The sequence below is a fragment of the Nyctereutes procyonoides genome, unplaced genomic scaffold, assembly GCF_905146905.1.
Source record: "Nyctereutes procyonoides isolate TBG_1078 unplaced genomic scaffold, NYPRO_anot_genome, whole genome shotgun sequence".
In the NCBI taxonomy this organism is placed as follows: Eukaryota; Metazoa; Chordata; class Mammalia; order Carnivora; family Canidae; genus Nyctereutes; species Nyctereutes procyonoides.
This window is the reverse complement of record NW_026575120.1, coordinates 14,869,889-14,882,461: the sequence shown is the minus strand read 5'-3', so window position 1 is coordinate 14,882,461 and position 12,573 is coordinate 14,869,889. Positions and strand designations below refer to the sequence as shown.

At 47.3% G+C, this 12,573-nt stretch overlaps 1 protein-coding gene across 2 annotated transcripts in view; it reads right to left on the bottom strand.

Annotated features, from left to right (window-relative positions):
• PLEKHA2 (pleckstrin homology domain containing A2) overlaps positions 1 to 10,244 on the bottom strand; it is a 60,512-nt gene extending 50,268 nt beyond the window's left edge. The window contains exons 1-2 of one of the 2 annotated variants that reach the window (XM_055335239.1): positions 9,962 to 10,244; positions 9,553 to 9,644 (exon numbers count right to left, since the gene is read on the bottom strand). The gene's annotated coding sequence lies outside the window, so the exon portion shown is untranslated. The remainder of the gene's footprint in view (positions 1 to 9,552; positions 9,645 to 9,961) is intronic. The other variant, XM_055335240.1, reaches the window with a different exon arrangement.
• Between the last annotated feature and the right edge of the window lie 2,329 nt (positions 10,245 to 12,573).

Here is a 12,573-nt window from a genome sequence, read left to right as displayed (position 1 = left end):
CAGCATCCAGCTTAATGCTGGCTTTCACATGTTCCCTGTTCAGCCTACAGGACTAATCAGTGCCAGCCCTTTTCTGAGGTCATGGGCTAGAGAAGGCACTGTCTAGTCCTTCAACAGTCTGCTTTTATGGAGGGGGCTTCCATTCACACGGATCCATGGGTGGGAGAGAATCCTCACGTGTCCAAAGGAAGGATAACAAAAAGAATTCTGGTTCCTTCTCCTGACTGTGGTTCTAGTGCCAGGAGAAAAAAAAAAAAAAATCTGCTCAGATGTCCTGGGAAGCAGCTGAGTCACGGAGCTCATCAAGAATGTGGGAGGTAGGGGAAAAGGATGGGCTGCAGGAGAACCAAATATCACACATAAAGGCTGTTATGCCTCGCCAACGCACACAGAAGCAACATACTCAAAAGATGGCACACCAAACACAAACCTGAGGCCCTAACCCCCAGTGCTCTGTCCCTTCACTCTGACCCCACTTATACATCCCTTGTCAGGATAGAGGCTAAGGTTTGGTACTGGGAGCCTTCTGCTCCCGATCCCCCCAACCCCCTCTCTCTGCTCTTCAACCTGCCACCACCATCTCCCAAGTTTCCTGGCTCCTCCATTTTTTCCTGGGAAGGCCCCCCCTAATATGGTGAACTCTGCTACCCCATGCCCAGCCCCAACAACTGGGCAATGAGGGGACAGGGAAGTGCTAATCATTGGTTCACAAGGGGAGAAAAACCCTTGATGCACATATATATGCTATCACCCCAAATTCCCCCCACGAAGACCAAGGCAAAGCTTTGTGACATTCTTTCTACAGTCCTCCAATTATATAGTTTTACCCTGTTTTCTGACTCTTTAAAATCACTTATTATCTTAAACTTCATCTTAATCCAAGTTCCTCAGTGTAAAACTATTGAGTGGAGGGTGACATTGGGTGCTTTACCCCAGGAACTGCCCCCAACCCATGTCCTAGGCCCCACACCCTGACAATGACTCTCCCCATCTCATGGGACAAGGAGTGCCAAGTGCTCTTGCTGCAGTGCAGCATCAGGTTCTGCTCTCCCAGACTAGCACCTTCACCTCTGCTCTAATAGCAGAATGAAACCTCCTAGCAAGGAGCTTCAGAGTCTTCACAATTCACTGGTGACAAAGAGTACAGAATATTTGTGCAGGAAAGGACCTTGGTCCACTCTACTCAGTACCCTCTTTCCAAAGTTTGCCAAACCCCTTTCGAATTTTCTATTCTTTAGTGCAAAAATCACAGTATAACAATGCTGGAATTTTAAAAAATTCACTCCAGCCAATCATTTTCATATTTGCATGCTTTTTCATGCCCCTATCCACATAATTGGCCTTTTTAAATTTTTAAATTATATCATAAACATGTTCCATGTTGCTACATAGTCTTTATAATCATTGCTTTTAATGGTTGCATAACATTACTGAACTGCATTTACTATAATTTACTTAACCATTTTTCTATGATTAGACAGATTATATTCAGTTTTTCACTATTATAAATAATGTTATGGAAGTTCTTATTTTCATACTTTGTTTCTTCTTTTACATGGAAACAGTATACACAAATTCCAAGCAATAATATGACTAGATCATAAGTAATGATCTTTTACAATTCTTGAGATCTATTATAAACCTGCTTTCTTCTTTTTCTTTTTTTTCTTTTTTTTTTTTTAGATTTGATATATTTGCTTGAGGGAGGGGGAGAAAGAGCACAAGCAGGGGGAAGACCAGAGGGAGAGAGGGAAGCAGGTTCCCTGCATGGGGTTCCACCTCAGGACCCCAGGATCAAGACCTAAACTGTAAGCAGATGCTTATCCAACTGAGCCACCCAGGCACCCCTAAAACTGCTTTCTAAAAGTACTGTTTACATTGCAGTCAGTAATATATTGTTACCATCTCTATAATCTTATATACATTAAATGTTCTCATTTTCAACTGTTGCTAGTTTTAAATATATAATGATGCCTAGTGAAGCTGAACATTTTTTTTACGTTTGCTTCCTGCTTCATCTTCCTTCCTGGACTTTGTAAAATGCAAACCAAATCATGTGCACATTCTCTCTCTCTCTTTCTCTCTCTCTCTCTCTCTCTCTCTCTCTCACACACACACACACACACACACACACACACACACACACACAATCAAACCAAGCCAAACCAAAATATGTCCTCACACAATCCAAATAACTGAATAATGTATTTTAATGAAAAGTAAAATAGAAAAGAGGAAAGTTTTATGATTCAGATTTCTTCAGTTTATAAGTTTCTAATGTTTGTACTACACTTGAAAATATGTTAAATATCTAATTTATGGTAAAAGTGAGACTTTGAGCAAAAAGTGAGTTTGCATGGATTTACCCACAGCTCAGTAACAGAAAATGGGTTAAATGTCTATTAAACCAAGATTCCTGGCCAACATTTGCCAGTTGACTGATGAAGCTCATGAGAAGAGTCAAGGGCTTCTTCCCACCTTACAATGAGGTGAAGGGCACTGGGGACATCTATCCAAAACATCTCCTCGACTGACCATTTTAATGTCTCAGGTTCCATTATTGGAGAAGACTTAACCCAAGAAAAAAAATAAATAAAACTGTCCCCTAGGAATTGAGGCAACTGACATCTTCATCAGGCTGATTAACATAGAAGAAACAACTGGGACCTGAAAGAAAAAGAACCTGCACCAACAGGAAACAAAGGCACGGGAGGGTCAAGAATATAAAAAGAAGATTGCTGCTTGAAACAAATGTTATCTACTTGAAAAGATGTCTTAGGATTCTTCTACACCCAGGACAGGTGCATGAACCTTTGTGGAAAGCAATTTGGCAATCTGTGGCAAGAGAGCTAAAAATGTTCATCCCATTGGACCAGTAATTCTACTTCTAGGATTTCAGCCAAGTAAATAAACTAAGATGCAAATAAAGATTAAAATTTTTAAAAAGGCAACTACAGAATTCATAATAACAACAAGTTGGAAGTGCCTTGAATGTCCCGATGATTAGGGGATAATTAAATAAATTATGGGACATTCACATAAGGAAATGTTATACAATCAAACAAGTGTGTTTTCAAAGAATTTTAAATGAATTAGGGAGAAACTCATCATAAGTTTTTTTAAAGATACAATACGACTTATATTATGATCTTAATCCCTTAAGTATTGTTTTTGTATTTCTGTATTTGGATAGAAAAAGATTGATATATAGACATCAAAATACTGACAGTTATTATCTATTAATTATGGGTGAATTTTATTTACTTCTGTATATTTTCTAAATTTTCCAAATGTTCTACAGGGCATGTGTGTTCCTTTATTCAGCAGGTGGGAAAGCTTTTTTAACTACACACACACTCTGACCCCAGTGTATAAATTTTGAAGCTGAGAATAAATTTGTCAAGTCTCCAGAGTCCACAAACAAGCAAAACCTTGCCTCAATTATAGCTCTCTTGGGACTTTTCGGTGTTTTAAAGTCTTTTTTTTTTTTTTTCAGAGTAAGCCCTACATCCAGCATGAGGCTTAAACTCATGACCCCAACATCAAGGGTTGCATGCTCCACCAACCAAGCCAGTCAGGTGCCCCAAAGTCTTAAACCTAATGAAGCACTATCCCACCCATCACAATTGCCCAAGAGCCAGGTACCTCTATCCAGAGGGCTTTGGCACTCTCCAATCTAGTTGGGTTTGGGTTTCATACTTCCTATTGCACCATCCTCTTAGACAGGCTCAGTCTTTCCCCTGCATGTTTGGTTCCTTACTCTCTAGTCTTCCTAAGAGGAGCCCCTGCCCTTGAAGTGAATTCAATATTCACACCCTCATCAATAACTATCTTCCTCTACTGTTAGGGCGCCTAAGCCACACCATGCTTAGTGCTCTGGCTAAACGAAGCAGGAGCCCTGAGAAAGACCCTCAGTAGACCTTTCCTTCTTGAAACTTTGGAGATGGGGCTTGCATTTGTTAAATAAATGGCTGAACAGGGATCCCTGGGTGGTGCAGCAGTTTAGCGCCTGCCTTTGGCCCAGGGCGCGATCCCGGAGACCCGGGATCGAATCCCACGTGGGGCTCCCGGTGCATGGAGCCTGCTTCTCCCTCTGCCTGTGTCTCTGCCTCTGCCTCTCTCTCTCTCTCTCTCTCTCTCTCTCTCTCTCTGTGACTATCATAAATAAATAAAAATAAAAAAATAGTTCTTTATTTTAAAAAAATAAAATAAATAAAATAAAATAAAATAAATAAAATAAAATAAAATAAAATAAAATAAAATAAAATAAAATAAATGGCTGAACAGATGAATGAAAAGAAGGATAAATAGATTTAGGCTTTAGAGTTATTACATCATTAAAGCTGTAGTTTGCTTTATCGGATGTCTTTTTTAAAAATTTTATATTTAAGTAATCTCTACACCCAACGTGGGGCTCAAACTCACAACCACAAGATCAAAAGTCACATGCTCCACCGAGTGAGCCAGCCAGGCACCCCTTGGATATCTTATTTTTAAGACTGCTCATGTAGTTTGTAGATACAGAAAAAAACAAAGTGAAATAAGAGAGATTCATCTGCTTGACCATTCTGATGCTTCTGAGGGAAATAAAATGGAAAGTGCTAACACAGATAAAGCCTCAAATGGTGTTGGCCCCATCATAAAACCATCTACTATAACCTCCAAAGGTTCAAGTATGAAAAAAAAAAAACATAAATTCATTTTACAAATTTGAAGATCTTTCTTTCATGTTACTTTTTGTTGGCAGGACAGGAAATTTCAGGGATTTTGCTCCAGAAAAAGTCAGGAAGGTGTTTCTTGACATGTGGTGGGACATACAGTAGAACATCTCCTGTCTTGTTACCCTATGAGGGTGGGAGCTGGACACAGCAGAATCCGTGGCGAGTGAGAGGGATACTAACAGGAAATTGCTAAACTTCAACAGGAGAAAGTTTATCGGGAAATGACATCAGAGGTCTCAGGGGACTGTAACTCCGCAGACAGGAACCGGGGTGTGGAGGTTCAGAGCAGTCACTCAGCTAGTGCTAGAATATGCACAGGCCATGTGAACAGATTTCACCTCTGTTTAAATCTGCAGCATACAGGAGTGTGTCGTGCAGAGTTCCAACAATACCAAGGGCCCAGGAAAAACCACAAAACACAAACATAGCTATTTCAAAACACATCGTTGGGAGTGGACCAAAGATTATAACTTAGAAAGTGTGGGAGCAGTCTATCTCCTACTGTAACGCTACCACTGCACTTTGACAGTGTCATAAGAACAAATTCCAAATCATCTTAAGGCAGGAGGATAATGTGAGAGAGAAGGGAATGCCCCAAGAACATGTTCCCAGTAAAAGCAGAGTGAGAAATGCAAACATCTACAGCAACAGGGAAGAAAAGGTGCCCCTGTGACACAGACAGCCCAAACCCTACCAGACTTAGAGCTTCGTGGGGAAGGAAAAGACCCTCAAGAAGGGATTTTCAAGGGGACAAATTTCAGGGAAAAGGCTGGAGAAACTGAACACTGATCTACCACAAGAAGAATGCCAAAAGCAACAAAAATATTTTAAACTGTCATGACCTCTCTTAACAGCAGCTTCATGTATGGTCAGAGAAAATGTGGTAGTTGGAGCCAGTAGGAAACAAAGGTCTTCCCATGGCTCAAGGCTCCACCAGAGATCACAAGCACAGGGGGGGCAACCACACCTGGTTTATAAATGAGCCTATAAAAACTGAGATCTCCAACTTTCAGACTTGTGGCAGTCCCCCCAGTTAGGAAACACAATGAGCACTGGGTTTCACTGCAGGGCTTCCTAACAGGAATCCAGAGCAATCACTTTCATTTAAAATTTTACCCAGTCTTTTGCAAAGTGCTGGGAGCAACTGTAAATGGCCGAAGTGTGTCTGTCGAAGGAGGAGATGGAGGAGATGTCGAAATGCTGGGTGCAGCGAAGAGGATGTGCAGGTGACAGCGACCAGTGTATGTTCATTAAAACTCTTGGAAGGAGAAGACCATAAGAAAGGGTGTGCTGACTTCAGCTCCCCATCAATGTGGGAGAGTGAAGTGAAAGAGCATGTGTTGTAGAGTCCGACGGACTCTACTGAACTCTTCTGGGCCTGTTTCCTGGGTTGCAAGAGGGAGGGAATCGCTTTATAGACTTCAAAGGTGGCTGTGAGAATTAAATGAAATAATGTGTGAAAAGTGCTTAACAGGAGTAAAGAGGAGGCACTGGGTAAATGTTGTCGTTACGATGTGTGTGAAATGCCTCACAAGTACTATATGATTATCATTACTACTGCAAAGCTGCTCATTACAGGGCAGGCAGCTGCATGGCTGTCTCTACCCGTCAAATCTCAATAAGCAAATGTCAAAAGAAAGGCTGGAACACTGGGATCCCTCACCAGGAAAGGCACAAACTTCTCCTACTCTTCCCTCGACTCCAAGAACCATCATATTTTACATCTCTGAAATTCTCCAGGGGGGGTAAAAAAAAAAAAAATGTCATGATCCTGGGTCCTGGGATAGAGTCTGGCATTGGGCTCCCTGCAGGGAGTCTGCTTCTTCCTCTGCCTGTGTCTCTGCCTCTCTGTGTCTCTCATGAATAAATAAATACAATCTTTAACAAAGCAAAACAAAAACAAGAGATCCACAGACACCATCTTGGCCAGGCTATCCTGAAAGTTAACAGAACCCAGGCATGCAGGTCAGGCTCCAGGGAAAGGACTCAGGGGCTGCCTCCTGCTCTGCCCCCAGAAGCATCCCAATTGGGAGAGCCCCTTTGCAAGTGGATGGCCAAATTTAAGTCCTAGCTAATGGCACTGTGAATTCCAGCCTTTGTCCTTTAACTATAGTGTTTCTCAAGAGTATAAGGACAAGCAGACCTCACTTCCCACCCTCTTTATCTCAGCGGCCAGCATCTGCGGCCAGAAAGGCATCCCACAGGCCCAAAGCTGAAGAAAGCCTTTTGCCCAATACCGGGCAGTGTCAGGAGCTCCCGCCTCAGCAGGGCTGCAACCTCTACAGTGAAAGAGCTCCATTCAGCTTTCAATCCTCTGCCTAAAAGAGATAAATTATAAAGCCTAAAAGGTTGGATGGGCTTAAAGGCAGGGACCAGGAGATGCGAGAGCAGACCAACCCAAGATTTGGAACAAAAGTCAACGGAGTCTTCCAGCTATAGTCTGGCTCCACCAACCATAGGCCCCCCTAAGAACAGGAAGGAAGGGACCCATCCCTCCCGCCTCTCAGCTGCCCTATCTCCCCACCCTGTCCAATTCCCTGGCTCAATGATGGGCTACTACTGGGCAGGGCTAGGATTCTTCTCTCCCCATAGGCTGTCACACTATAATATTTGTTCTGTTTCCTTCCTTTCCAAAGCCTAACAGATTAGATTGCAGGAGTCCTATCCAGCTCACTAAGACAGTTGGAAAACTGAAAGTAAGGCAACCCAAACTGTTAAGGGTAGAAAGACATAAGTGGGGCAGTCCAATGTGCTAGGCCCGAGACCTTCTTTTCCAAGTCGTGGGCCTATATTGGCCACAATAAGTAGTGCCATAGTCGCCTCCGTGAATCAGAAGTATTTACTGCCCTGTGGCCCACAGCAAGATCTAACTTGAGGTACTTCAGCCTTTTAACAGGGGCATTGCCCACCTGTCCATCTGCCTCATGAAGAAGACAGGAAATCAATGAAGTGCCAGCTGGATGCACACAATGAAGACCATGTTCCTGCCATTTGGGAGGACTTCCAGGAAACACCCAGAAAGCAAGCAGGAGAGCTGGTTGTTCAGGAGGATTTGACTGATAGAGCTAATGCTTCTCCCTTCCCACTTTTGCAGAATTTCTCCAAAACTAGGCACCAACCAAAACTTGCATGTCTTCAGGATTTATTTTAACCTTAGTAAAATACCGAGCTCAATACAGTTCAGCTCACTAGGATGACAAGACAGGACATGCAGGCCCTCCTTCCTTTTTAAAGAAAAGAGAAGAAAGCACCAACGAGGAAAGAGAAGGGCTTGCAAACTCTCTACCGAGGAGCAGGTGGTTTCCAAGTTGATAACCAAGGTGATCACCCCTATCTGTGAGGTGAGCAAGGCTCCCATCGTCAACTAGCTGAAATACCACCAGGGGCGCCACAGACACTTTGTAGAAAGTGGGGCTGACAAATAGGAGACAAGATCTAAAGGCAACATCCAGAGGAAACCCTAATGCACCAACTTCGTGAACAGAATTTCTACAGGCTTGAGGTACTGCCACACTGCTCTTTTCCCTTCCATCCAACAGGTGCAAACAATTCGTGTACCTGCATTCATTCATTCATTCATTCATTCAACAAACACCTGCTTAGCATCTGGGAGATGTCATACATCGACCTGGCCATAATGTCTAGACTACAAGCTAGACTTTTGCTATGGCAAAAGTCATTGTGTTCAAGTGGTACACATGGAGAAAACAAATATCTGAAATGATGATGCTTTTTAACAAGCCTCCCCCTGGTTTCTCAAAGCATGCTGGATCTCTGTTTTAGCAATCCAATCCACTTCGTGTTCTAGGCACTTGTGTACAGCCTGTGTCTTCTCCGACTGTAAGCTAGCTCCCCGAAGACAGAGGCTGGACTTATTCATCTCTGCCTTTCGTATCCTTATTATCCATTACATGTCAGCTGAATGCAACCATGAAACACAAAACAAAACACTTCTATTCACTCCAGACCTTCGGTTTCACTGTTTCTGAAGGCTTTGCCACCAGAGAAAAATGATGGAGCTCCGGAAAGGAGCAGAGAGGGGACTGGCTTAGATATATTAAGAACATGAGTACAGTTTTGGAACTTCAGCCCAAGGGCAACCACCACTCAGTGGGCTGAGGTGCCTCTAAGAGCCACAGCTGGCTTCCTGGTAGAATGCTTTCCCCTCCCTCTTTTCTGCTGTTTACTATCCTCTGGAAAACCCCATTTGGAGCCCTAAAGAAAGAAAAGAGGAGGAGCGGGAGAAGGAGTTAGAAGGGGAAGATTCAGCTAGAACCCAAACTCACTAAGAAGGAAGGAAACCTTAGGCGAAAGGCGGGCGGGGCGGGGCGGGGCGGGGCGGGGGGGGGGTGCTGGCCTGGGGGAAGAGATGTGTGAGGCCCAAGTGGAGGTCGCCCGCCGCGCCTCCTCTCTCTGGAGGTGCCTGTACCTCTTCTTTTCATGCACCGCCCTCTTCTACCCCTTTCCTCCTTCTTTCTGAATTTTTTTTTCAATTTTGGGGGATTTTTTTGTTGTTGTTAATTTGATGAAGTAACAGTCTTCAAAACTAGAGCAGAAAAGGGAAGCGTGTAAGGTGAGGAAGAAGTTGGTGAGAGCGAGACCGTCAGCTCTCTCATGGGTGGTTTCCCAATAAAGCACCGAACCTGCGTTTTAGGGCAGTTTTTCTTCGTCACCCCCAGAGGCCGGAGTTGCGGGAGCCCCAGGGCCCGGGCGGGCCCCTAGGGGAAAGGGAGAGCGCTCCCTCCGGGAGCACTGCAGGCCTGTCCTGTTATAAGGTAACAGGGGAAGAGAAAACGCGGCTCCACGGCCCAGTGTGAGCCGAGGGACTTGCCTGGGACGTGCTCCGCTCCGCTCCCTCCCGCAGCCCGGCGGACGCTGCGAGGCCGGTGCTCCGGCGCCAGAACCCGCAGAGAAGTTTCGCCGCTGCAAACGTGAGAAAATGCAGCTCAGCAGAACCCCCGCCCCCCGGCCCGCGGCCCCGCCCCCGCAGCCCGACCCCTGGCGGCCGCGACCTCCGCCACCGCGGACGCTCCGCGAGCCCGCGGCAAGGGCCGGCATCGCCCGGGGGCCACGGAAGGGGCTGCGGGAGGGGCTGCGGGAGGCGCCCCGGGGGCTGCGGCCACCTTTCCCTTCGCTCCCCGCCCCGCCTGCGCGCCCTCGGCGCCCCGCCCGGGCTCCCGGCCCCCGCGCCCTCCGCGCCCCGAGCCCCGAGCCCCGAGCCGCGGGGGCGCCCCACTTACCCAGCCGAGCGGCAGTCGGGGCTCGGGCAGGGTGGGTCACATCGGGGTGGGGCGCCCCCCGGCCGGCCGGGCCGTGGCTCCCGGGGCACTGCTCGATCTCGCTGCCCAACTCTCCGAGCCTCCCGCTCCTCTCGCTCTTCTCCCCTCACCCCCACCCCTCCTTCTCTCTTGTCTCTCGGCCCTTTTTTCCGGGTTAATTACGTTTCGTATTAAAGCAAAACCCAGCCCCGGATGTGAGTACAATGCTCCGCGGAGACCGCCGGGGGAGGAGAGGGGTGCCGGGGCGCCGCGGGGTGGGAGGGGGCGCGGCCGGGCGCCGCGGGCTGCGCGGAGGAGGCGGGGGCGGGGCTCCGGGGCGGCCGCGGGGCGGGGGCGGGGGCGGGGGCGGGGCGGGGGCGGGGCGGCGGCGCAGGTGGGACCCGGCGGCCGGGACCGCCGCGCCCCAGGCAGCAGGTGGCCGCCGCCGGAAGGGGGCCCGGGCCGAGGGCATCCTCCCGCGAGGGAGGCTCCTTTCCAGAGCCCCACCCCGCGACCTCAGCCGGGCCTCCCTGGGACCGTGAGCCCGGAGGCTTTCTGGGGCCGCAGGCTGAAAAGGGGAGGGTTGGGGTCTGAAGAAGGAGTGATTCTCACGGGCTGCCGTGAATGTGCCAAAGGAGCCCCCGGCGCCGGACCTTTGAACGAGGGGTAGAGGGACGTTCTCAGAGTGTGACGACGCTGGACGCCTCTCCTGCCCTCCGAGCGGGAGGGTGCTCCGGAAAAAATGGGAAACGCAAGCATGCATCTAGGAAATAGTGCCAAGGGGAACCCGAGAAAATGCGTGCGTGGTCTCAGCCGCACAGCAACCCTGTGGGTATCAATCCCCTTCACGATGAGGAAACCGAGACTCAGAGACGTTAAGTAATTTGCCTGCGTCCTACAGCTAATGAGCGGCAGGTCTGTCAGGTTCTGACGCCCGCCACCCACGTGGGGAGATCACTTAAATATACACAAGGTCAGGCACAGAACCTCGGAAACGGGGACACTTAGTGGACTCACCCTTGGGATGGAGGAGGGAGAGAGGCAGCTCTGGGGGTTCTGATGCAGACGAGTTTGAGGGAGAGGAGGACAAAGGAAGACCCTTGAGGCTCTAGGACGAGGACTGGCTGTGCGGGGTGACGGAGAGGCGGGTCCACTCCCACTGTTGTAGGGGAGAGGCGAGCCGAAAAGTCTCCAGGACCTGAGGACCTTGAGCAGATAGGGGGGCAGCAGGACAGCACGCGGCGTGCAGCACACACCCCGAAACCACACAAGTTTCCTCTTCCATTTTGATTGCCAAAGCAAAAATGAGCCACCAGCTCTCTCAGGTGTGAAAAAAAAAAAGGCCATTTGCTTTAGAACATTTTGCTTCGAATGAGGAAGGAAAGGGGGGACACATGAAAAAACAAAAACAAAAACATTTCCTTTGAAATAAATACATCAACGTCAATACTTTTCTGCTCATGAATATTTTTGCCACCCGTAGGTTTCAGGCAACATAGCATCTCAAGGAGCATGTTCTCTGGAACCAGATGGACTGCGTTTGAATCCCAGCACTGCCACTTACTAGCTTTGATCGCTGTGCAAATGACATTTCTGTGCCTCAGTTTCTATCTAGGTGGTTATGAAAAGTAAATGAGTTAACATTCGTAGTACTTAGATTACTGTGGAACATGAACTAGGTGCTATGTAAAAGTTTTTTAATTTAAAAATTAGATTATGGCTCTCATCATGAAAAGGAACAAAATTCCACCCAGCCCCAAGCAAATCTGACTGGTACTGACAGTTTCTAGTATGAGCAATGAGATAAAAGTCTCAGATTTCGTGGTATGGTTCAGATTAAAATCCATAAAACTCTACTCCCCATGGGGCCTGCCTGAGTCACTCAATCAGAGAGCCACAAATATTTTCTGAGCACTACTGTATTGGATGCCTAGGAAGCAAAGGGAGCCAAAGGCCTTGGGTCTCATTAGGGGGATACAAGTGTCACTAGAAGGTTGAGGCTTCAGCTTTGTATTGCTCTTAGAAGTGTCATGAAAACAGCACAGGGAATAAGTACAGTCAGCCTTTAGAGGAACAAGACCTGTGGAGGGAGAAGTGTAGAGGAGTTTGTATCAAAGAAGGAGACTTTGAAATGGGCCTGAGCAGATGGGTACATTTTTACTGGAGGGGGAGCATTGGGCTAGGAGGAGGATCATCAGTGCACTTTGGGTGATATTCATATTTCACTGGGAGCCCTATTTACCAACACATTTGCCCCTGGCCAGGACCTGGCCCCAGTTAGACTACATTTTCTGCCCTGATTCCTCAACCTTATCCCTAGATTTCTGGGTGCTTCCTCAGTGGACGGCCCCCATCTCCTCCTGTAGTGGACACCACAGAGCGAGTGTCAGCTGAGTCTGTGCCCTGCTGAAGCCCCTTTGCGATCTCTTGACCTGGACATTTTGAAAATACTTCAATTCCCTGATTTTATGCATTCATTTTTTTTCCATGCAATAGATAGTCCTGATGTCTGAAAATGTAACCACCTTTGGGGATAGGTATGTCAAAAAAAGGCCTTTTGGGGTGCCTGGTGGCTCAGTTGGTTGAGCATCTGA